Here is a 23831-nt window from a genome sequence, read left to right as displayed (position 1 = left end):
TAAATTTAGCTCTCACCTTTTTTGTTTGATTAGTAAAAGAAAACTCGGTCGAGTGCTCTTGGCAGGTCGTGGTCTAATTCTAGTGTTATCTTGTTAGCCTTCCTAGTTTCTTTATTACGAGTATACTCTTGCAAGAATAACATTAAAAATCATCGCATTATTACAACGATGACGATCACGGTATCACCTACATTTAGACAGAGATATCGTAATAACTGATAACACTTTTGTCATGTGGATAAAATCATAGTTAAAACTTGCGAGCCGATTATTTGAAATCAGAGGGATTTTAGCCACGAATAATAAAGGATTTTAGACACTATTACCGTGATAATTTTTGTAAGCCATAACTTTGAAATACGAAGTAGCATTTCAAGGCTACACAGCTATGCTGATAATAATTTGACGACCTCTGTAACTCAGTTGGTAGGCTGTTGGTAGCTCAAGCCGGGAGTCGCGGGTTCGAATCCCGCCGACGGAACAAAAAGTTTTCAAAGTTCCTGGGTCATGGATGTGTATTAAATATGTGTATCATATAATAAAAAAAAAATCTTAAATATATGTATGTATAGTATAAAAGTATTAAATATACAAGTCCTTCAGATACTTACCACGGGGCCAGACTGACGTGGTTTGAAGCGTCTATAGATATTATATTATACAGGGTGTAACAAAAATAAGTGATAATACTTTAGAATGTGTACGTGTTGCTTGTAGAGAGTTCACTGTGAAAGTAGCAGCGCTGAAAGACCAAAATTTTTTTTCACTTTTGTTTGGGGAAACTCGTGACGCTCGGGCCCTTGCCCATACAAAAGTGAAAAAAAATAGGTCTTTCAGCGCTGCTGCTTTCACAGTGAACTCTCTACAAGGAACACGTACACACCCTAAAGTATTATCACTTATTTTTGTTACACACTGTATATTATAATAGAATTAACTATAATGGATTTTATTTATTAGCCAGTAGGAAACTTAATTCTACCATGGTTGGGACAGTCACAAAACTACACAAAATAGTATAAATCCAACCTCAAAGTATAGCCTGTTTGCAACATGACACATGAACACTATGGACGTTACAAAAATAGTTACAAAAATAACTATAGCGAGTGAAGCAATGACATGACGAAACGTTAATGGAATCAGGCGTTACTTTGCTTTGTTGGCAAATCCGTGCAAGGCCTCTCACCACCATGCAGGTTGAAAACCTCGACGCGCGTTTCGCCCCAACACCGGAGCATCCTCAGGATGTGGACTCTACAAACAACGTCCGTTAAGTTACGGATGTGGACTCTACGAACAACGTCCGTTAAGTTACGGACTTAACGGACGGATGGTGGTGAGGGGCCTTGAACGGATTTGTCAACATTATTGCTTGTGTGGTGGTGGTGTTTGCAAGTTCTTGCATGCGAGTGTACGCATAGGCAGTGTGGGAGGAGGGAGGTGCTGCAGCTGTACGCATGCCTATGTGTACACTCACTCATTCACTTAAAGGTGGAAGTTGTTTTCGCGGAATATTGCTAAAAATAATAACAAACTAAATTTAAATGAAGAAACGTTATGGGCAGCTGACGAAACAATGAGTTTCATTTGGCGTGGAAGTCGGGTAACTTTTGGGGATCCGTGCTCGAAATGGTTTTATATCTCTGTCACTTTATTTATCACTTTTTAAATGTCAAGAAACGCATTTAATACCATGTCGACACTGTTTATTTATGCAGCATGCTACACTTTTAAGGTATTGCATACCTTTTATCGTGGGCTTTTAGCACGACCGAATCACTAAATTCTAGTTGCTAGATTTCAGAACGGTGTTTGTGTGCGTACGACTAGGCGTATGCGCATTATAGTTGCATAAAGGAGTGAGCACACCGAGACGGGCCGTGCCGGGGCTCAGCGTGCCGGGGCTCATCGCAAAAATCCGCCTCCATACAATTTGTATGGAAGCGCGTATCGCACACTGTGTCGGGGCGCAGCGGATTTCCGCTTCCATACAAATTGTATGGAGGCGGATTTTTGCGATGAGCCCCGGCACGGCCCGTCTCAGTGTGCTTACTCCTTAAGTTGAAAAAAAAAATGCTATGCAATAGCTATACCCCAAGTGGTCCCCAAGTGCCACACGTACCTATATTTTTACCCGACTGCCAGGAAGGGTTATGTTTTTAGTGCGTATCTTGTATGTATGTATGCAGTCGGAGGCATATATTTTATGGCTTATGAAATATGTTAGACTTGGTGCGACTCCAACGGCATTTTGTAGTCCACTTTCTTCTTCTACATTTTTCTATGTAGCCTTATGAAACTCGTAAGCAAGAGCCTGGGCATGAAACTCGTAAGCAAGAGTCGTATATCAATTAAAACGTGGATTCGATGCCTCCGACAGTATATTTAGGTCTTGTTTCGGTCTTTTTAGTTAAATTTTTTTTACTGTCGTGTTTTTTTTTATTTTTTTAACAACGTTTTCATATGAACAATGTTTGGATGGTTCTTAGTTGACGCTCAAAAATAAATGCAATTTTATATTACTCTAACATAATACTTAATATACATTAAGTAGGAAATTTTATATTACTCTAACATAATACTTAACATACAAGCATTTAAATGTTTGGAGAATTCGTATAAAGGTATGACACCATTATCTATACAAATTCTCCAAACATTTAAATGTATAAATAACCGAACTAACCCCTCCTACGTTCATGCACGTATGCCCATTGTAAACCGACAACCCCCTTTCAAAGTATTTGAAATTTCACCCATTCCATTAAGGCGAAGTTGGAGTTTCTGTCAAATCCGACGACGTTGTGCGTAGAAGAATTCCTTATTCACTTATTTCTTGAGAAGTGTTTGGGATTTCCTCGGGAATAAGTTTTAAGCCAGCAGTAAATTATTCCTTCGACAGGTAACGCCGTAAAGGTAAGATTTACGTCTTACGGTGCGGGTGAACCACCCCTTGATAAGGCTCGACGAATAAATATATAGATGCGACATTTAGTAACGATTAACAGACAGTTCTAAAAACTGTTTAGATTTTCTTAGAATAGATCTTGTGCCTTTATCCTTTGGGTGTTGTAAGGACATAGGAAAGAACATGCACAAAATAACAAGATTGTAAGTCTAGTCAAATAATAACAAATGTCTACCATTAATAATAGCTCGCATACCGGTTTCGGTGACGGTGGCCGGTTTGAATGAAACCAGGCCAGTTACGCAGGAGTAATTTTATTGTGTCCAAGTGTGTGCGCAGTACACAAGAGCTCACTCTATTCCTTTTACTCTCATTACCTAGTGGGACGGAAGACCGACACGACCGGCGAGAGATCAGGCGCAGGACCGACTCTTTACATGCCCATGACCCATTCGACGCATGGATCATCTCACTTGTCAGACAATCAAACTGCAGTGTCCTAACCAAACTTGGAAATAACATGTTTCCAACGTGGGATTCGAACCCACGACCTCCGAGTCAAGAGCAATGCTCTAAACCACTGGACCACGGGGGCGTTTTGTCTATGATATTGATCACATAAAATACATTATGACCTAAATCTGTGACTGTGTAGTGTGTACATTTGTTTTTTTTCACACGAAAACTAATAAGGGAATTTTGATTCAAGCATGGCATTTATATCTGCTATGGATTAACACAGGCTATGTGTTATGTTATATTGCTTTTATTTCCCAAAAATACGGTGCCCTCGTAGTATACCATTAACACAATATAAAATGCAATTAAAATGGTTTAAAAATACTATCGGAAGTTATTCTGTTATTACAGTAGATAAGATATTATGATTTATTATCTTCTAAAGTACTGTAATGATACGAAAATTGTGTAGCACATAATAATGACTAACATTTTTAAGTGGCTTGTCTATATTTTATTGCGTTTGGCATACGTGGAATTATTTCACACTTAGTTGAGCCCACGAAAGCTTTAAGTTTTGACCGGAACCACCGGAACTTAGATTTGGTTCGAGCTTATCTATACTGTATCGTATTTTCCAAGCCGACTTCGAAGTTTCGAACGAAGTAAAATGCTTACCTAAAGTCATTTTCAGTAATTGATTTGATGATAGTTATACTGACTTTATATTTGTAATTTTATTATCAAAGTAAGTTTTTTATTGTGACATCCATACTTTCATACTAATATAAATGCGATAGCATGTCTGTCTTCCTGTTCTCACTTCACGCTTAAGCCACTGAATCGTTTTTTATGAAATTTGGTATAGAGATACTACGAGTCCCGGGAAAGGACATATGAAAATTTTACCCGGAAAATGTAGGCCCCCGCGCGATAAGCGAATTTTGGAGCAATGGAGTTGCGGGCGACATCTAGTTTTATTTTAGACGTGGGAGAGCCATGCTTCGGCACGAATGGGCCGGCTCGACCGGAGAAATACCACGTTCTCACAGAAAACCGGCGTGAAACAGCGCTTGCGCTGTGTTTCGCCGAGTGAGTGAGTTTACCAGAGGCCCATCTCCTACCCTATTCCCTTCCCTACCCTCCCCTATTACCCAATTCCCTCTTAAAAGGCAATGCACCTGTAGCTCTTCTGATGCTTCGAGTGTCCATGGGCGACGGAAGTTGCTTTCCATCAGGTGACCCGTTAGTTCGTTTGCTAAAGCTAAAGTTATTTGATAAAAAAAAAAAAAATAATAATTTAGCATTTTAAGATTAAAAACTGTTGAATTTGGACGCATTGCTATTAGCATTTAAAAATATTTCATGACTGTTGCACCGCAGTCGTTTAAATTGTATTTAAAATTTGGATAAGATTCAAATCTGTAACTTGTTGGCAGTGCAGTTATTGTATGCAGTTTGGAAACTATTTTAACGTCCCATTTAACGTTACATAAAAGTAAATAATATTATAATATTGACCTTAGCCGTGCCGTAAATTCATTAAAAAAAATATATTTTTTTTTTAAATAAATAATGAAATTTAAATTATTGAATATATTGGCATACTGGGTAAATAAAAAGATAAGCGTATGGTAGGCAAAAACCGAACTTATAGGAGACATAATAATATAAAAATCAATCTAAATTATAACTCTAAGGACTTGTCTTTGATTGCTTTTGAATATTATGTACTTACTCTATATCCAGAAGCCTGAAACATCATGACTCATGAGTCGTGAAATAATTGATAATATAATATTATGTTGCAATCTATGGTACTCACTACTAGTAAAACATACAAGACATTCACATACACTTCATCTACAATATAAACCCCGCATAAAAACCAACACGTCGCGCCGGAGAAAATTAATTACGAAATATTTAAATTATCGCTCAAAATGAGAGTGCCGAAGTTTGCGGGCAAAGCAAACTCTGACGGGACGGAGCAAAATCAAAGGCCGGGACTCGTCAACTCGATTACCATATACAAACAACGAAGACGCTCCGATGCTTTAATCACACTATTTTGAAGCTATTACAAAAGAGGCAATATCCCTTAATGATGTAAATCGGCAAACTTTGGCGAGTAAAGCAGCTTTTATAGCGAGTTGATAGTTTAAGTGCGAGTAACAGGAGATTATTCTGAAGATTTGATGTCGAAATTTGTTGAGTAAATCAGGCAACAAAATAATAAAGTGTGTCTATCTGTCGGTTACCTCTTCACGCCCAAGCCGCTGAACCGATTTTGCTGAAATTTGGTACTTTGAGGGTACTTTTTATCCTGGGAAAATGTAGCGTGTCCGCGGGATAATCGAATTTGGGCGCAGCAGAGGTGTGGGCGTTATATAGTAATTAAAAAACTTGAGAGGTTACAAGGGACACCCGAATGGAACGAAGTTATTTTTTATGTTCAAAAAACCTGTATACATACCCTCAAAAAAATTATAAAAATTATAAAAAACTCTATCTATTGAAGCCCAGGAATACTAACACAACGCGTCCCTGTTTATTCTCAAAAAACACTACCTAGTTGAAGCACAGGAATACTATCAACCCTCTGCCCCTACCGAATGGTACCTCGACCGGTTGACCTCGACGCTTTTTTATTAGTACCTGAAGAGGTACTAATAAAAAAGCGTCGAGGTCAAATGTCGTTCAGTCTAGCCCCCTTTACGCCAAACGCGCGATAAGGAACTTGGTTCCAATAAGCAAATGCTGCTGCTGATAGACATTCGCATTAGTAAAGGAGTCACACTCTAGTCACTAGAGATCTATAGGATGCCACCTCCAAACTATATATAGATAGTCATTTATACGTGGGAGAGCCATGCTTCGGCACGAATGGGCCGGCTCGACCGGAGAAATACCACGTTCTCTCAGAGAACCGGCGTGAAACAGCGCTTGCGCTGTGTTTCGCCGAGTGAGTGAGTTTACCGGAGGCCCGATCCCCTACCCTATTCCCTTTCCTACCCTCCCCTATTTCCTCTTAAAAGGCGGCTTCTGATGCTGCGAGTGTCCATGGGCGACGGAAGTTGCTTTCCATCAGGTGACCCGTTTGCTCGTTTGTCCCCTTATTTTTATAAAAAAAAAAATCTAGAGTCCAGTGTTTGAGGTCCTTCCTACAAGTCCAATTGATAGGGTCTATCTGAACTATAATATTCGTGATACTGGGCTCTCGCACGTTTTTTTGTGTGATTTAGAGCATTCAAGCTTTGATATCTCCACAATAAACACGAAATTTCTTGTTCTATTATTTGTTCTCAATTACGAAGAACAATATTAAGTCATTAATTCTTCTATTATTTTATAACTTTGCAATGATATAAACTTAACACTTAATAAAAAGGTCGATCGGGAAATTACGGGATCATTTAAAATGCACACGGTCAGGACGGTAGTGAAATTTAGTTCGGACTAAATATTTAACGAAGGTCTGTCTCAGGTCTGTCGCAGACGATGTGGAGATAGTCATTAAAATGTATCGACAGTAGACAGGACAGTAACAGGGTATTATTGAGTTTGCCAATATCTTTTAATAACCATGTAAATAAGAAAAATATTATATTTAAAAACATAAAGCCTAACACAATATACGAAAACTAGGCAGTTCTGGCAATATTACATAAATAAGGGTCAAATTAATAACCTCTTTTTTTAAGTGAGTTGAACATAAATTGTAAATTTTGTTAGTCCTACTAAAACTCGAGAACGGCTGAACCGATTTGGATGATTTAAGTCTTGAAATGTTCATGGAAGTCGAGGGAAGGTTTATAAATTAGGAAGGATGGGATGAAAATTGGGATACGCTCGGAAATACTACAAATAGAAGAAAAGGCTCCTATTGTTCCACATTATTTTCGCACAAAGTATGTAAAGTGGTGAATAATTCGTAAATGTTCAACTTATTCGAATTAAAAGCGTAACTTTATTTATAATCATAAAACAAACGGTACAAAATACTTCCGAAACCGACAAAGGACCATATTATAATGTGTAGGAAATGTTTGTTACGAATGTTTCGAATTTCTGAATAGCTTAGTTCGCCACAAACGATCAAAATATTCATATTAAAGTCTCCCAACTTAGCCTTTGCCCTTTGTAAATAAGCTGCAGTTTAATTAAAATATAGAGAATAACTGTTTGCAGTCGCAACAAGTGGTTGAAAACAGCTCGAAACTGACGAGATATTATTATGTTTTTATCTTTAAATAACTTTATTATTGTCAAAACGTATCTGTGGCTAAGTTTGGCTAAGACGAAAAGCCGTAAGTTCAAGTCCTCATAAAACAATAAAAATGTTTTAAGTTTGGTTAGTGAGTTTAGTCAGTGACACGACGATTTCGAGTTGCGCTGTACTCGCCAAACTTCTGCGAAATGGCTGGATCAATTTTGTTTAAATTTGATGTTCCTATTAACTTAGTCTGAAAACAGTGCCGTAAATAAGGCGGTGCCACCGGTGCCCAGGCACATGGCGTACACTCTGGGGGGGCGCAAAAATGGCCAAACCAGGCAGGAGTATTATTTTTTCGGTTTGCTCCCGATAATAGTTCCCGTTGCGCCCCTAGAGCACGATTCCAACAGTAAAATAGACCTATACATTGATTTGGGTAATATAATATCTAAAAAAGCAAGGGCGCAATTGTAGAAGCTCGCACAGAGCGCAAAAAAGACTGTTTACGGCACTGTCTGAAAATCGCCCAACATCTGCTTTCATGTCCAAAATAATGTTGTAGTAGACTGGTAGATCAAAGTAAGTATAATAACACAATCCTGAGTCGCGCTGTCGAAGTTTGCCTGAAAGTCGGATAGTCCATTGAAATGTTACAATTTAAGGGCCGAATAGGTATTGCATTTATTAGAGGACGCAATTTTATTTTTTGGCCATGTAGGGGAGGTCAATGGAAGCTTAACCTCAAGTTCGTGGGGCTGCCACTCCTTTTTTTTACGCACCACGTGAGAAATCTGCTTTTTATACTATGATAAGTAGACACACGTTAGAAGCCTATAGAAGTATTCAAGCTTAATCTGACACGCTCGAGCAAGTCGCGAAATCCCCTCTTGGGCTCCCCTACTATAAATAAAATCAAATCGGAAATCATGAGGCTTACTTGCGTTTAATTGGTGGCGTATTACAACGTACAAGAAACGTCCATTGCTTCGTATATCGTCATAAACAAAATATTCAAGAAGATAAGAGTCCCCCCTTCAAGAATAGCAATAACTAAGGCTATATAGTAATAACTAATAAGTAAACCGATACGTATTGTAGTGGCACGTAATAACGCCGGCGATCCCTCCACGTCAGTTCAGTATGACGCCATCGCAGTAATGCGGCCAGCTCGCGATTAAATTTTTAACATTTCTGCACTTAGAATGAGAGCAAATGGAGCTATGTGGCCGTAGGGTCTATCGTGACAATTGTCGTGTCAAACAGGTATCGTATGTCTCGAAATAGATTCCACATGTCACGATATAGCTGTCATATATGTCTATCTGACACGACATTTGACACGAAAGACCCTACAGTGTGCCAATTTCACTAAGGCTTATGAATAGTCCATTAAAATATATCTTGTTGTCTCTTTCTGATAATGAAAGATACATGCTCAAGAAAATAACTACTTATTAAGTATCGTTATATTTCATAAGTTAAATATTATAATATATTTTGACAAACTTTAACCACTTACTGATGTCGATTAACCATGTTTTTTTTAAATAACGCGCACTTAACACCAAAACTTTCTCATTACTTCTGGCTGTCAGAAATTAGTAAACACTTACACTGACTAGATTAATAAACAAATAGAAAATGAAAAACTATAAAGGTTAAATACATAATCAAGTTATTATAAACAACACAAAAATAATTGTTGTTACAAGTAATGGAAAACAGTAAAAAGAAATAATCATTTAGGCACACTGCCACAATGATACAGCATAAGTAGATAAGTCTAAAAGCTCTTTTCAAAGCGTACAAAATGATATGTCAAGTATGAAATTATCATAAAGCCTAATGTCTACTTAGACTGAGCTCTCCTCAAGCCCAGACATGTGATGCAATGCGAAAAAACTAGCGTCTATATTTTGTACATAGATCCAAGAAGGGCAGACGTGGCAATCATTCAGAACTTTCAGAGAGTTTTTGTTCTGGGATATAACTGGTGACGACTTGCCGAGTAGAGAGAGAGGCCAGTATGGATAGCTTTTTGCAGTATTTATCTTTATTGTGTAAAGACTTATGAGTTATAATTAAAAAGTCGTATAAAATTGAAATCTAATATGGTCAGAAACCAATTAAATTTTGTCAACTTACATGTCTTATATTATGGTAAAAAAATGCACTTAAAAATAAAATCTTATTTTATTTTTAAGTGCATTTTGTGAAACTTTTTTATTACCGATTGTTTAATGTGGGAAAATTGATAATTCCACCCTCATTGAATCTACATCGCCAAAGTGCTAGACAAAATGAGTAACATTTTATAAAATGTTTATAAATCCGAGCTCGCTAAACAAAAATGGTCGTCAAATATGCTCGAAAAACTTGCATTAAAAATAATTTCTGTTGTCGAAGAATCTACGACCTTATTTACTTTGAAGCAGGAACTTTTATTCAATTAACTATAGTTATTTCTTCTCTTTATCTGTTTGTATAGATCGGAAGTCCCCGTGCTAAGCACGCTAGTATTTCAATTACATTACAATTTATTTTTAAATACCATATCGTCCATTTTTTTAGTCTATGGCATGAAATATTTTCAAACCTCCCGTTGGATTTTGTCGTTCCATTCATTTTTTGGGAGTTCTTAAAACGTACTTATTATAATTTGAATGTGCTGCTTTACCAAATTAAGCTTGACTTATTAAGTGAATAACTCCATCCAAATTAGTATTTGTTGGTTTTCTTATAGAGTTTTGTTACATTCTTTATAAAATAAAAGATGAATTGTACCTAATTGCAAGCTTATGTAGCTATGTAACAATAAAATGTGCACACATTTAAAACACATAAAGAAGTTAGATTGGTACTATGTTTTATAAAAATGACTAAAGGATGTCTATGGTTATAATAATAATATAATAATAAAATCTATGGACGCTTCACACCACGTTAGTCTGGCCCCATGCTAAGTACCTGAAGGACTTGTATTACAGGCACCAGAAAACGGAACTATTATATTTATTTTATTTTATTTATTTAAGGAAAACACAATGGCAAATTGAAAATTTTCACAGGTATATTTAATACTTTTATACTTACTATACATATATTTAAGATTTTTATTATATCATACACATATTTAATACACATCCAGACCGGGGAACATTGAAAACTTTTTGTTCCGTCGGCGGGATTCGAACCCGCGACCCCCGGCTTGAGCTGCCACACACTCAACCAACTGAGCCACAGAGGTCGTCTAATAGGTTTGGTATATTGTTTTCACATTTCATATATCGTCTTTAATGTCTAAAGAGAAACGACATTTTTTAGGTAGCTGCTAATAATTGCTTATTCATAATATTCATTTTATCATAACGAAAGCGTATCTGACTCTATCTGTCTATTACCTGTTCACGCCCAAACGTAACCCGATTTTTCTGAAATTTCATACACTTTGAGTCTCGGGAAAGGACGTAGGATACTTTTTATCTCGTAAAAATGGTTTCTAGAATATACGAATTATAGCATCATCTAGTACAAAATATGTTAACGATCTATGGTTATAAGTCAGACAGTAATTAAAGTCTTCGTCGTCTCCTAAACACGCCAGACGTATTTGTGGATGTTGCTTATTTCCTTAGCTTTCGTTTGCTCAGACGCTCTTCTGCAGGTAATCCTCTGCTTGTTTTGCTGTTATAGCGCTGTTATTGCGGACTTATGACTGTTATCGATGGTCCATCTACCACCGACAATTTCAATATCATTTCAAAATAACACTAAATTCCGGATCGGAACGGATTCTTAAAATTAAATCGTCCAATAATAATTATTGATAAATTAAATGTACTTATGAAAATAATATTACGATTTGATATACTAACGATCCTTTAGAGCTGCAACATTTTTATGGCTAAGACTACAGTATTATTTCTCCGATCGAAAACGAAATCATTGTATTGAAAATATAATATAGATAATTTAATCGAATTGATAATTGAGAAAACAGATCTATTTTATAGATGCGCAATTAAAGTTATTTCTCTAATACGGCCTGTCTACAACATAAGCCTATAATGTACCCATTTAAGTGATTATAAACGCCTAAAATTCACCTATATGATTGTCTATAACCAAAGTGTGAATTTGCATGCTATATACAGATTCGCAATAGTGGTTATTATTATTTTTATGTTCAAATGTAGAGAGGGGCCGCTACGTAGGTAGAGTTGCAATAGTAATAAAAAAATCCGTGCTTCTGCAAATAATTATCTTCTAAATGCTATTTATCTGCCAAAAGCCTTTGAAAAGTAATAATAAAATACTCTTCAGTCCTCATCCACGTTAAGCAACTTTAATTGCTATCAAGAAACTTTGCAAATTTGGGGTCCAAATCGAAATTTCTCCATAAGTATTAATTTTGTATCGGCGTTCCGCTGTAACGGCCGTGATTCACTGCCGACTGTTTTGCTTTTGACTACAACGTTTGTTTCCTTTACTTGGCTTGGGAATAAGTTTAATAGTACAGGGAAAATATATTCTAAAACGCTTTAAGCAATTAAGGCTAAGCCAGACTTAACTGCTTTACAGTAGTTTAAAGTTTCCTTGCAATATAAGAAAAATAAAATCGTGACACATTTTCAAATGTAACTATAAAGATATAAGTTATTAAACAGACTAGCTATTATTAGTACATTAATTATATTAATGAATAAAATATAATATTTAAAATTCTTTATAAATAATTTAAGCATTTAATTAATTTATAACATTTAATTTTTATTTTTGAGCCAAATACTTTTTAATAAAAAAATACTAAAAAAATTTTAATATATGTTTTAGTCAAATCCAAATGCCAACACAAACACACACACACGCACAACATCTTCACAAACTCAAAAGAAAATCTGCATGGTCGGCGTTGCGTACCTGGCACTGCATAGGGCGGGCGGCGCCCCCGCCCCAGTCGCAGCCGCGCCGCCGCCGCGCCAGCACGTCGCTCACATATCAAAGCCTTCCGTCGTCCACATCCATCCTTATTTACATCCAAATAAAAAAAACACGCGCGTACAAACTGTGTGAAAATGTGATTCTGTGAAAGTGTGTGAGGAGTATTCTAGTGGGATTCAGAGGTATGTTAGCTTGTTAGCAAAATAGCCTTTTATGTAAGTCCGGCATGAAACCTAAGCTTATATTAAGCCTTTAGTCCTGTTATCCTGCTTTTACAGTTCATTCTGTTTATTTCTGTTTTGTACCAATTGTTGTAGTTTTTTATTATTTTGCAAAATTAATAAAATCTACATTTTATTAATTTTGCAAAATAATATTGTAGAATTAACTACTTACTCAATTTTGTGTTTATTAGGCAGATAGAGCTTTCTGTATTTCTTTCCTAGCCACTTCATAATTTATATAGTATTAATATTCAGTTATCAGTAGCGGTTTCTATGAAAACATGATCATGACATAAAACAATTTTTAAACAAACAAGCCAAAACAAAAACATTTGTGGATAAATTGTTACGTCCTATATTTACATCGTATTCAAATGTAATTAGTCAGTGTTAAACCTTTAACACTAACTAATTACATTTAAATACGATCAGTTATCTTATTTTGCATTCAGGTTGCGTCCTTTCAATTACCATTTTACAGATAAATTTAGCTAAGAATCATTTAATTTTCTAAACATATAAAAACAACATCGCTTAAAAGCATCGCTTAGATTAAAAATATAAAAGTCAATATTCTGATAAAATAATAACTTTTGACAGCATGTTATTGGAAATCAGATTGGAAAAATTGGTAGAGTTAACTTTTTGTGTCTAAATGAATAGCTTTTGCCTGCGGCTATGCAAAGGGAACCGTACATTTTCCTGCAAAAACAGGTCCCGGTAGTTCACCCTATATCTGTGTTGAATTTAATTAGAATCTGGTTTACAGTTTTGACTCTATGCGAACAAACAAACCCCTTGGAATAACGCCGATATGTGGCTTTACTCTTCATTCTCTATCGGTTCTATCACGGGGAGTGCTCTGAGGAATCGGAATTACAACTGCTGCAACTGTTCGCCATCGTTCGACGCGAAAAATATACCATTCTCATCACCTTGATGAGTGGCAGTCTTGCCACGCACTGTAAAACTCTGGAACGAACTGTCACCAGCAGTATTTCCGGACTTATACGACCTGCAAATCTTCAAGAAGAGAGCGTATTCCCTATTGAAAGGCCAACGCACCAGCAACTCTTCTCATGTTGCGAGTGTCCATGGGAAACGGTAGTTGCTTTCCATCAGGTCAAGGTTCATGGCTGCTCAAGTTAAATGGCTGAAAACAACATAGTGTAAAGTATCAGTATGTGCTAGCTTAGTGACACCAAAACTGACCAAATATTTTGTTGCAATTCATGGGTATAAGGTTGTTTAGGTTAAAGTTACGAAGTCACGTTTGAACGCTCGTTGCTTCCTAACGCAACCGAATATTTGATCAGTTTTGGTGCCAATAAGCTAGTACGTACTGACAGTTTACGATTTGTAATTTTCAAGCATTTACCTGATCATTTTTTTTTTGGTCACGATAAGTCACGTACTTTGAACGCTCGTTGTTTCATAATGCAACCGAATATTTGATCAGTTTTACGCTACTGATATGAGAACAATTAGTACTTACCTAATATAACTTACTCAGTCATTTACCTTATCATTTTTTTGGTCATGATAACTGGGTTTTCAGGCGCTCTATACAGAGAACGCAACTACTTTACGCAGGCAGACCGACATATTTGGCAACAGAGAGGTGCTCTTTATTTTGTCAATGCAATGTAAGTCATTCTGGATATCGTTACCAAAAATGTGGTGACCTCCCGTAATATAAATCAATTTAAGGTTGCGTTTGACAGCTCGAGATTGTTATATTAACTTTATGGTTTGAACAAGCACTTATTTATTTATTTATTTAACTCTTTATTGTACACAAGAAACACATATAAAGATATAATTAACACAGAAAGACGACACAAACGCTTATTAGGAACTGCTTATTTCTAAAATAAATCTCTTACAGCAGCCCTACGAAGAGATACAATTTAGAAGACAGCAGATAGGACGTGCACAATCAATAGCTATTAACTAATTTAACTAAATCAACTATATATACAACAATATCGAACTAATAATAATTTATACTAAGACTATAATATAAAACCTATATATAAAATCAATAAATAATAATATAAATATAATAAATAAATACTATATGTATACATAATGATACTTATCTTTCCACTACAATAGTACTAAAAACTCTTGGTACTAAATTTCACGGAAATTGTAATATAATATTCAAGATTTTCTCGTGTATTCTTTACAAATAGATACTAGATAGCTACGTGAGGTAAGTGGCTCCTTGTAGTTCAGCCACGATGGCTCCGAAGGTGTCGAGAGTGTCGTAGATAATATCGGAATTTTCTCCCGTGAGCGCACCGATATACTAAATCTCGTACGAAATCCAGCTTCCGGGAACTAAAACTACCTGATCTTGGAACATCGCTAGTGTTATGTAAAGTGAAATTGATTTTAAGCAACAAAAGCCTAGCACCTCTGAAGGTAAAACAACTGACTGTCTTTAATATGGGTTATAGGCTTAATTGTAATCCATTCACATAAATTAAAAACAGACCTGCAAGGATCTTGACACCAAATCAGTTAATTTATAAAGACACCAAATCAATTTTATTTTGGTGTCATAAATATACTTTAATGACATTTAAAAAGTGTGAAATAAGTGTCTCATCAGTGGCACTTTGCAAAATGCACTTTGCAATAATGACACGCGGCAAAAGAGCTTTAAATGTAGAGCTGTACCGCCTGCGTATGTTCAATTTGCGCAATAATATTCAAATATTGTCACTAAGGCTTCTTACAGATGAACGGCACGTGTCGGCGGCAGTCGACGGCACGTGTCGGCGGCAATCGACGGTAGTTGACGGCAGTCGACGGCAGCCGACGGCAGCCGTTGACAGTTTATGACGCTTGCAGGGGACCTACCACGACCTTTCCTAAAACGATCATGTTTCCAGAAAACTTTGTTGTAAGATTACAATAACATTACCGTACTCACTTTTTAAATATAATTTACTAAAAAACAGTACCTAAAACATGCAAAATATTGTTAAATCCGATGTGAAATATCAACTTTTTTAAGATCGCTAGCTTGACGTTAAAGTAATTATTGCTTATCTGTCAAACGGTGTCGCTTAGTAGAGGTAGTCGTAGGCCCCCAGTTGTGACGTACCGCCTAAAGGTAAGCGGCCACAGGTACCGACCTGTGGCAGTCAGCGGCAGTCGACGGCAGCCGTCGACAGTTTGTCATTCTTGCAGTTGTAACGTAGCGCGTAACGGTAAAGGTTCACAGGTCGGTATCATACGCAACGGACGTCTCTTTACGACATTTCTTTATTTACGACAAAATGAATTTGACAATAAAAAGCAACTATTGTATAATTATTACTTCAATTTTACATCATCACATCAGTCACAGGACGTCCACTTCTATAGTGTTACATATATTAATATAAATCAATATTATTCATCAATCGATATTTACAATAAAAAATAATTAACACAAGTAATCAGTTGGTAACAGCTGTGGCAGTGATTATTACTTATTGTACTATAATAGTATAGTTATAAAAATACTATACAACATTTACATTACAATCATTATCATCATCATCATTTCAGCCATAGGATAACATAACAATAAAACAAATAAGATACTAGTCGTCGGCATCGTCATCGATTATAATTCTTTCTAGGAATAAAGCAGGGCACCTTATCGCGTCGAGATGCCTAGCCCACCCCAAAAACCCTATTATGCACATGGTAGGTATATTTTGTTATCGGAGCGGAGCATATAAAAGACCGGTTTATGGAGTTATGCGATACGTATGACAGGAATGAGTTAGGTGTGCATTTTGAGCATGAAAATGTAAGTAATTAAACAAAAAATACCTTAAACACCAGAAAAATCTTAAAAAATAAGATGTATTCAAATTAATAACTCCTGGGACCTATTTTTTTTTTTTATGTATTGTAGTCCAAGGAGGACAAGTGGTGCCCACACGTGGGAGTAGTGCCACTACTCCCACGTGTGGGCACCACTTGAGCCAAACCCTGTCAATGTCCTTTTGACTTAAAAACATTGTTTGGACTAATTTGAAGATAAACATACTGTCTAGTCGGTAATCCGTACGCTGCCGATGCAGTGAACGTACTGTAAAAAAAATATCCGTTAGATGCGAGACGTCCGTTGCGTACGATACCGACCTGTGAACCTTTACCTTTACCTTTACGCGCTACGCTACAACTGCAAGTATGATAAACTGTCGACGGCTGCCGTTCACTGCCGTCGACTGCCGTTGACTGCCGCCGACTGCGGCCGACACGTGCCGCCGACTGCCGTCGACTGCCACCGACACGTGCCGTTCCCCATAAGCACTCTAAGGTGGGATTTCACCAAACACACAAAACTTAGTTTTATAAAACTTAGTTCCCATTGAACGCGTTCATGCTGCGACGTAAATCTCGTTTTGTTTCGATTGGATTTCACAAACTTCTTTTGATCGCGATTATTAAATCTAAGTTTACGTGACGTCACGCGATTATTTTACATGTTTTCGTCATTTTAACGTTATCGAAAAGCCTTTTCACGTTAATTTAACTACGAAATAGCAAGAAACAATACATAAACTAACAAACGCATGTGTCAAAACTGTCATCTTGACATTTCTTTTGTCTATGTTTTTCGTTCCGCCATGACAGAGCTTGAACGGGTTTTATAACGTTAAACTTCGGACTTTGGGCGTTCAAAATATAAAACTCGGATTTGCTGTGAACGCGTTCAGTTTATGCTGGTGAAATGCATTACAATGTTATAATCGCGTTTATACGTTTTGAACCGGTTCAGAGTGCTTTGAACGCGTTCCATTTCTTTGGTGAAATCTCCCCTAAGTAATAAGTAACTATTATCCCGAGTAAAGAATACTTCGTAACTTAATTAAATCGCAAAGTATCTTTCAAATAGAAACTCAATAAGGCCGTAAAGCGAAAACATATTTTAGACAAAACAAAAGCAAAATACAGATATTAAATTACGCTTTCTGAGAAAACATTTTAATTAAAATTAAATTGAATTTAGTCGTTGTTTAATGAACTCAAGATGCTTGTCAAATTGCGATTACAATTCTTTGTAGGATTTGCAGAGGACTATGTTGTCATATCAATGCATATTTTTATTGCTTTAGAATCCATACTAATAATATTGTGAATGCGAAAGTGTATCTGTCTATCTTTATCTCCACGCTAAAACATTTATTAGAGAGTATTAAAAGTCTTGAATAACTATACATTGAGCGGTATTTATTCGAACAGAGTTTCACCTTACACGTCTCAAAGTTATTTACAGAATGAATCAATCAATGCAATATGGCTGGCTTTTATACCATTATACACAAAAGAAACGAACTGCCGTTGACAATTCAAATATAGTAAAATAATTAAAAATGGCTAAGAATAAGTTAAATACATAGTTCTAAATATTAATTAATGTACTTCCCATATTTAAGATAATTATTTACTTAAATATGAGAAGAGGAAGTTATAACTGAAGTAAATAATCCTCCCGCCATTTATAACTAACTATTTGTCAAAATCAAGTACCTTACTTATTACTATTCAAAATATAATAATCACTTATTAAAATTATATATAGTAACTAACATAATATACCGATTTAAATAAATAAATATAATATCATATAGCTTGTCCTTTGACATCCGCTAACACTCGGCCATCCTGCAATTAGGAGTGTCCCACGACGTTCCCATGGTTTGTTCCCCTGTGCTGTACCAGTGCCAGAACTGCCAGTGGTCTGAAACAGAGGAAGACACCGCAACAGTATTTTTTCAAAAATAAAAAAATAAAAAAGAAGTCAGAAAAATCTTGTACTAGTATCACATCTCATCTCCAGCCTTTTCCTAAGAAGCCTAAAGGTAATTTATACATTTTTAGTTTTGTTGCATTGTTATCACTTATCAGTAACATAATATTTTGTCACGCAGACAACTTTTTAGAATATTTGTAAGGTCACACTAACTTATTAGGTCACATAGACATCGGTCACGTAGACATCGGTCACGTAGACATCGGTCACATAGACATCGGTCACATAGACCTCGGTCACATAGACATCGGTCACATAGACATCGGTCACATAGACATCGGTCACATAGACATCGGTCACATAGACATCGGTCACGTAGACATCGGTCACGTAGACATCGGTCACGTAGACATCGGTCACGTAGACATCGGTCACGTAGACATCGGTCACGTAGACATCGGTCACGTAGACATCGGTCACGTAGACATCGGTCACGTAGACATCAGTCATATAGACGCCAGTCACACGGACGCCAGTCGCACGGACGCCAGTCGCACGGACGCCAGTCGCACGGACGCCAGTCGCACGGACGCCAGTCGCACGGACGCCAGTCGCACGGACGCCAGTCGCACGGACGCCAGTCGCACGGACGCCAGTCGCACAGACACCAGTCACACGGACACCAGTCATACGGACACCAGTCATACGGACACCAGTCACACGGATACCAGTCATACGGACACCAGTCACACAGACACCAGTCACACAGACGCCAGTCACACAGACGCCAGTCACACAGACGCCAGTCACACAGACGCCAGTCACACAGACGCCAGTCACACAGACGCCAGTCACACAGACACCAGTCACACAGACACCAGTCACACAGACACCAGTTAGTAGTCACACGAGTAGGTCACACAGACTTTTTAATCACACAGATATTTTGGTCACACAGACATGTTGGTCACACAGACTTGTTGGTCACACAGAATTGTTGGTCACACAGACTTGTTGGTCACACAGACTTGTTGGTCACACAGACTTGTTGGTCACACAGACTTGTTGGTCACACAGACTTGTTGGTCACACAGACTTGTTGGTCACACAGACTTGTTGGTCACACAGACAACTATATAGATAATATTACTATGTTGATTTTAGGATTTGATCACAAAGCCATCATATAGATAATATTATTGCGTTGATTTTAGGATTTGATCACACAGCCATCCTATAGATAATATTAATTAGAGAGTAGTAAAGGTCTTGAATTATTATTTGGTCACACAGACTTGTATTATGTAATATAAGTATTTTTTCTTTTGGTGCAAATTCGAAACCAAATAATATTCTTAAGATATATTGTAAGATGCAGGCCACATAGACTAGTTTATCAGGTCACATATACTTTATTTTAATTTAGAACTAAACTGATGCTTTGGCTATGTTTCTAATATTTTTGTAACTGTTTGGTCACACAGACTTGAATTATGTTTTTTTTTTTTTTTTCTTTTAGGTGCAGCTTCGGGACCAGTTTCTTATTCATATTATTATCAATTGTGAGGAATACAGAAATAGAAAAGATAAAGTGTGATAATAATGAAATAGTTATTAAATTTGTAAATACCTATTAGATAAATAAAATTTGTTTCTGTACACATGATGCTGCATAAATTATTATCCCTAAACTTATTAGTTATATTATAGAAAAATTATATTAAAATTAACTTTCTAATCAATCAATTAGATCACCGTGTCCTCCTCAGCATCGCTAGATGAACTGTCAGTACCTATCATAAGTTACTGATTTATAAGGCCTTAATACCTCACCCTTTACTACAGCTGAAAATTTCTTATTTTTAAATTTTTGGGTCACTTTGGCATTGGGGTTTAACCATTTCCACAATACTACATCACCGATTGAATTTTTCCTACATTTCCTGTGAGGTTTGTCAAATCTATTTTTCATAACAGTCATATTTTTTATCAATTAGTAGTTTTGCTGTTGCCCTTCTTTCAGTTAATGCCTGTCGTTGCGAAGTACGGTCACTAGGACCACTGGATGGAATAGCTGGTAATTTAGAGTTATCGTGGCTAAACATAAGTTTAAATGAAAGGAAGGAAGTAGTAGAATTAGGTGTATTATTTATACCCCACACTATATCCATTAATTTATCATCCAAAACAGTTTCATTTTCAGGCATAGTGTTCAGTCCATCAATGATGGTACCATTTACTTTTTCCACTGGACCATTTGATCTGGGACTAGCTATAGCATTAAGGACATGTTTTAATTGCATGTCTTCTGTAAATTGGTTAAACCGATAGGCTAGGAAATGCTTTGCCTCTATGCTATTATGCGGACTGGGTTTGTAAACTGGAAAATAAAATCCTTTAAGTACTTAATGGTTTTTATGGAACTAGAGGTTTTGTCGGGCTTAGCAAAAACAAATTGTGAATCGCATCAAAAACCACAAAAACGTATGTGTTGCCATTCCTAGTCTTAACAAATGATCCTAAGTTATCGGCATGAAGGGTGTGCATGGGTACAGGTACTTTTTCTATAAGATGTAAATTTTTCTCCTTCAGATTTTCCATAATTACCCTTACCGAAAACACATTGAATGCAAGAATTGATGAATTTCCTATTATATCGGGTCATTTTAGGAAAACCAAACTGTTGTCAAAGCCAGGGTGTCATTCATGTCAGCTGGGGGTCATGATATCATTTCTGCAATAAACTATATTTTGCCAATTTGGGAACAGCAAATCGTTCTCCATTTAGAGTTTTTTTTTGGAACAGTTTATCCTCCTTAACTACATAATTATTAACTATATCAGGGTTGTTCGTATGCCCAATGATATTCTATGTTACTGACGTTACTAGATTGGCAATTTACGGCAGAAACGCGTTGCCACTTCGAAGATACCTGCAGGCATATCTGACCTACATAATGACATAATAACATCCGATCAGTTTCCTCAATGACGTATACTGTTTCATAACCGGGATTCCTACTAGAGCGTCTACATGTCTCATTCTATTACCTGGACGATACTCAATTTGCAGACCATAGTCTTGTATGCTAAGCCACCATCGAGCAATACGAGGAACAAGATCTTTTTTTTTGGCTAAGGGTTGTGCATAACGCTGCACAATTTGTTACAACTTTTACAGGGATTCTTATTATATAAATACGGAAACGCTTTAAATATTCCACACCGGCTAATGTTTTTAACTCGTAACTGTAGTAAAACCGTTCTTTGGATGTGACTCTACCAAAATAGGCTATAGGTTTAAATGTGCCTTCCTGCTGTTTTTTTTAAATACCCCCTAAACCTAGTTTACTAGCATCCGTATTAACCTGGAGATCACAGCCACAAATTTTAACACTTGGTCCTCAATATGAGGCAAAGGGTACCGATCTTTGAGTGTCGGTGAATTTAAACTTCGGTAATCAATGCACAGCCTGTAACCTCCACCCTTCTTTTTATCTAAAATCACTGGACTAGCATATTCAGACATAGAGTGAAAAATGATACCAACTTCCAACTCCTCCAAGATTTATATAACAAATTCAGGAATAGCATATAAGCTGGATTTGTTCCATTGAATTTCCCATTGGAATCGATATCTTCAAACATCAATATTACGGCAACTATTTTTAGGTAAAATTGTATCACGCTTCAGCAAAACATACTTAAATACATATCACTTATATTTGTCAGCTGTTTGTAAATGTCAAACGAATTATAGTCTCAGTAAAAGTGGCAGAATTAGCTGTATGGTAGTAACTAATACCAGGCTGGTTGATCATCGATTGTCCCATAATTAAGTCTATATCACTTAGCAGTTGTTTTACAGTCTGTATATGGCTGGATCTATTTTATCTCCAAAACCCTTCAATATAGTATTAGAAGGTAAAAACTTTAGATTTCATTTTCATTATTCTTGTTCATTGGCTCCTACCCACACATTTTTTTTTTGTAAATATTATTCACTAAGATATTACTTGAAGTATAAAAAGTGTTACTTACTTGTGTTGAATTCTGCGGTTGCCGAGTTGTTCCTGCTGTATTCGCGAACCAGCAGTTAGCCATCGTATGACCGGGGCGTTGAAAAGCTTCATGGCCTACTATTCGACAACTGTAACAGCGTTTTATTCCTGGCTGGAGAGCTGTCGATTTACCATCACCTGCACCTTTCCTCCAAGTAGACTTTCGCATTAGCTTGTAGTACATTCGGAAACTCTCTTATAACGCAAGATGTTGCATGCTCGCGCCTGGATGTTGTATTTTGATGACTTTATCGTGGTAATATTTGGTCATCGTCATTTCATCATCGTTTTCAGTCTTCGTTCGAACCATCATAGCTCCAAGGCAGTTTTTGCGTAGTGGACCCATGTAAACGCAACTGCACGATGAACTGTCAATTGGTGATACTGTTCCATCCGTAAACTTCCTAGCTGGTAGATTTTATGCAGCCATGTAGCTACATTACAAGCATCGTCTTCTGTTTCAAACTTTGGTATCACTTCTGCATCAGCTTTAGTAATTCTGAGTCGTTTTATCACTGGTTCACTATCAGAATTTCTGTTTATAGAAGAAAAAAAAAATCACTTTCTTCGCCGTCAATTGTCGAGAGTCAGGGAAAGTCTGGGCGTTCTTCTCCTTTGGCCAAGTCCCGCAGCATAAGGACCGGACATTTTGAAATAATCCCACTTCTGAGATATTAGAGAGTATTAAAAGTCTTGAATAACTATACATTGAGCGGTATTTATTCGAACAGAGTTTCACCTTACACGTCTCAAAGTTATTTACAGAATGAATCAATCAATGCAATATGGCTGGCTTTTATACCATTATACACAAAAGAAACGAACTGCCGTTGACAATTCAAATATAGTAAAATAATTAAAAATGGCTAAGAATAAGTTAAATACATAGTTCTAAATATTAATTAATGTACTTCCCATATTTAAGATAATTATTTACTTAAATATGAGAAGAGGAAGTTATAACTGAAGTAAATAATCCTCCCGCCATTTATAACTAACTATTTGTCAAAATCAAGTACCTTACTTATTACTATTCAAAATATAATAATCACTTATTAAAATTATATATAGTAACTAACATAATATACCGATTTAAATAAATAAATATAATATCATATAGCTTGTCCTTTGACATCCGCTAACACATTATTATAGACATAGTTTGAGCACCGGAAAATGATAGTTTTAATGGCGAAAACTGAACAGTTAGCAGATCATAAATAAACTACGTTAAAAAAGAGTAAGTGTAGGG

At 36.5% G+C, this 23831-nt stretch overlaps 1 protein-coding gene and 1 long non-coding RNA gene across 2 annotated transcripts in view; one reads left to right on the top strand and one right to left on the bottom strand.

Annotated features, from left to right (window-relative positions):
• LOC121734612 lies at window positions 1-18797 on the bottom strand. The gene is made up of 3 exons (XR_006036763.1): window positions 18702-18797; window positions 16736-16737; window positions 1-11 (listed from the first exon to the last, which is right to left on the bottom strand). It is a non-coding gene; the product is annotated as an uncharacterized LOC121734612 (long non-coding RNA).
• The window catches only part of LOC121734596 (semaphorin-2A-like), a 394143-nt gene continuing 382868 nt past the window's right edge, over window positions 12557-23831 (top strand). The window contains exon 1 of the mRNA XM_042125178.1: window positions 12557-12709. The gene's annotated coding sequence lies outside the window, so the exon portion shown is untranslated. The remainder of the gene's footprint in view (window positions 12710-23831) is intronic.

The sequence above is a fragment of the Aricia agestis genome, chromosome 16, assembly GCF_905147365.1.
Source record: "Aricia agestis chromosome 16, ilAriAges1.1, whole genome shotgun sequence".
In the NCBI taxonomy this organism is placed as follows: domain Eukaryota; kingdom Metazoa; phylum Arthropoda; class Insecta; order Lepidoptera; family Lycaenidae; genus Aricia; species Aricia agestis.
The sequence above is the reverse complement of the archived record's forward strand: the minus strand, read 5'-3'. Positions and strand labels throughout refer to the sequence as shown.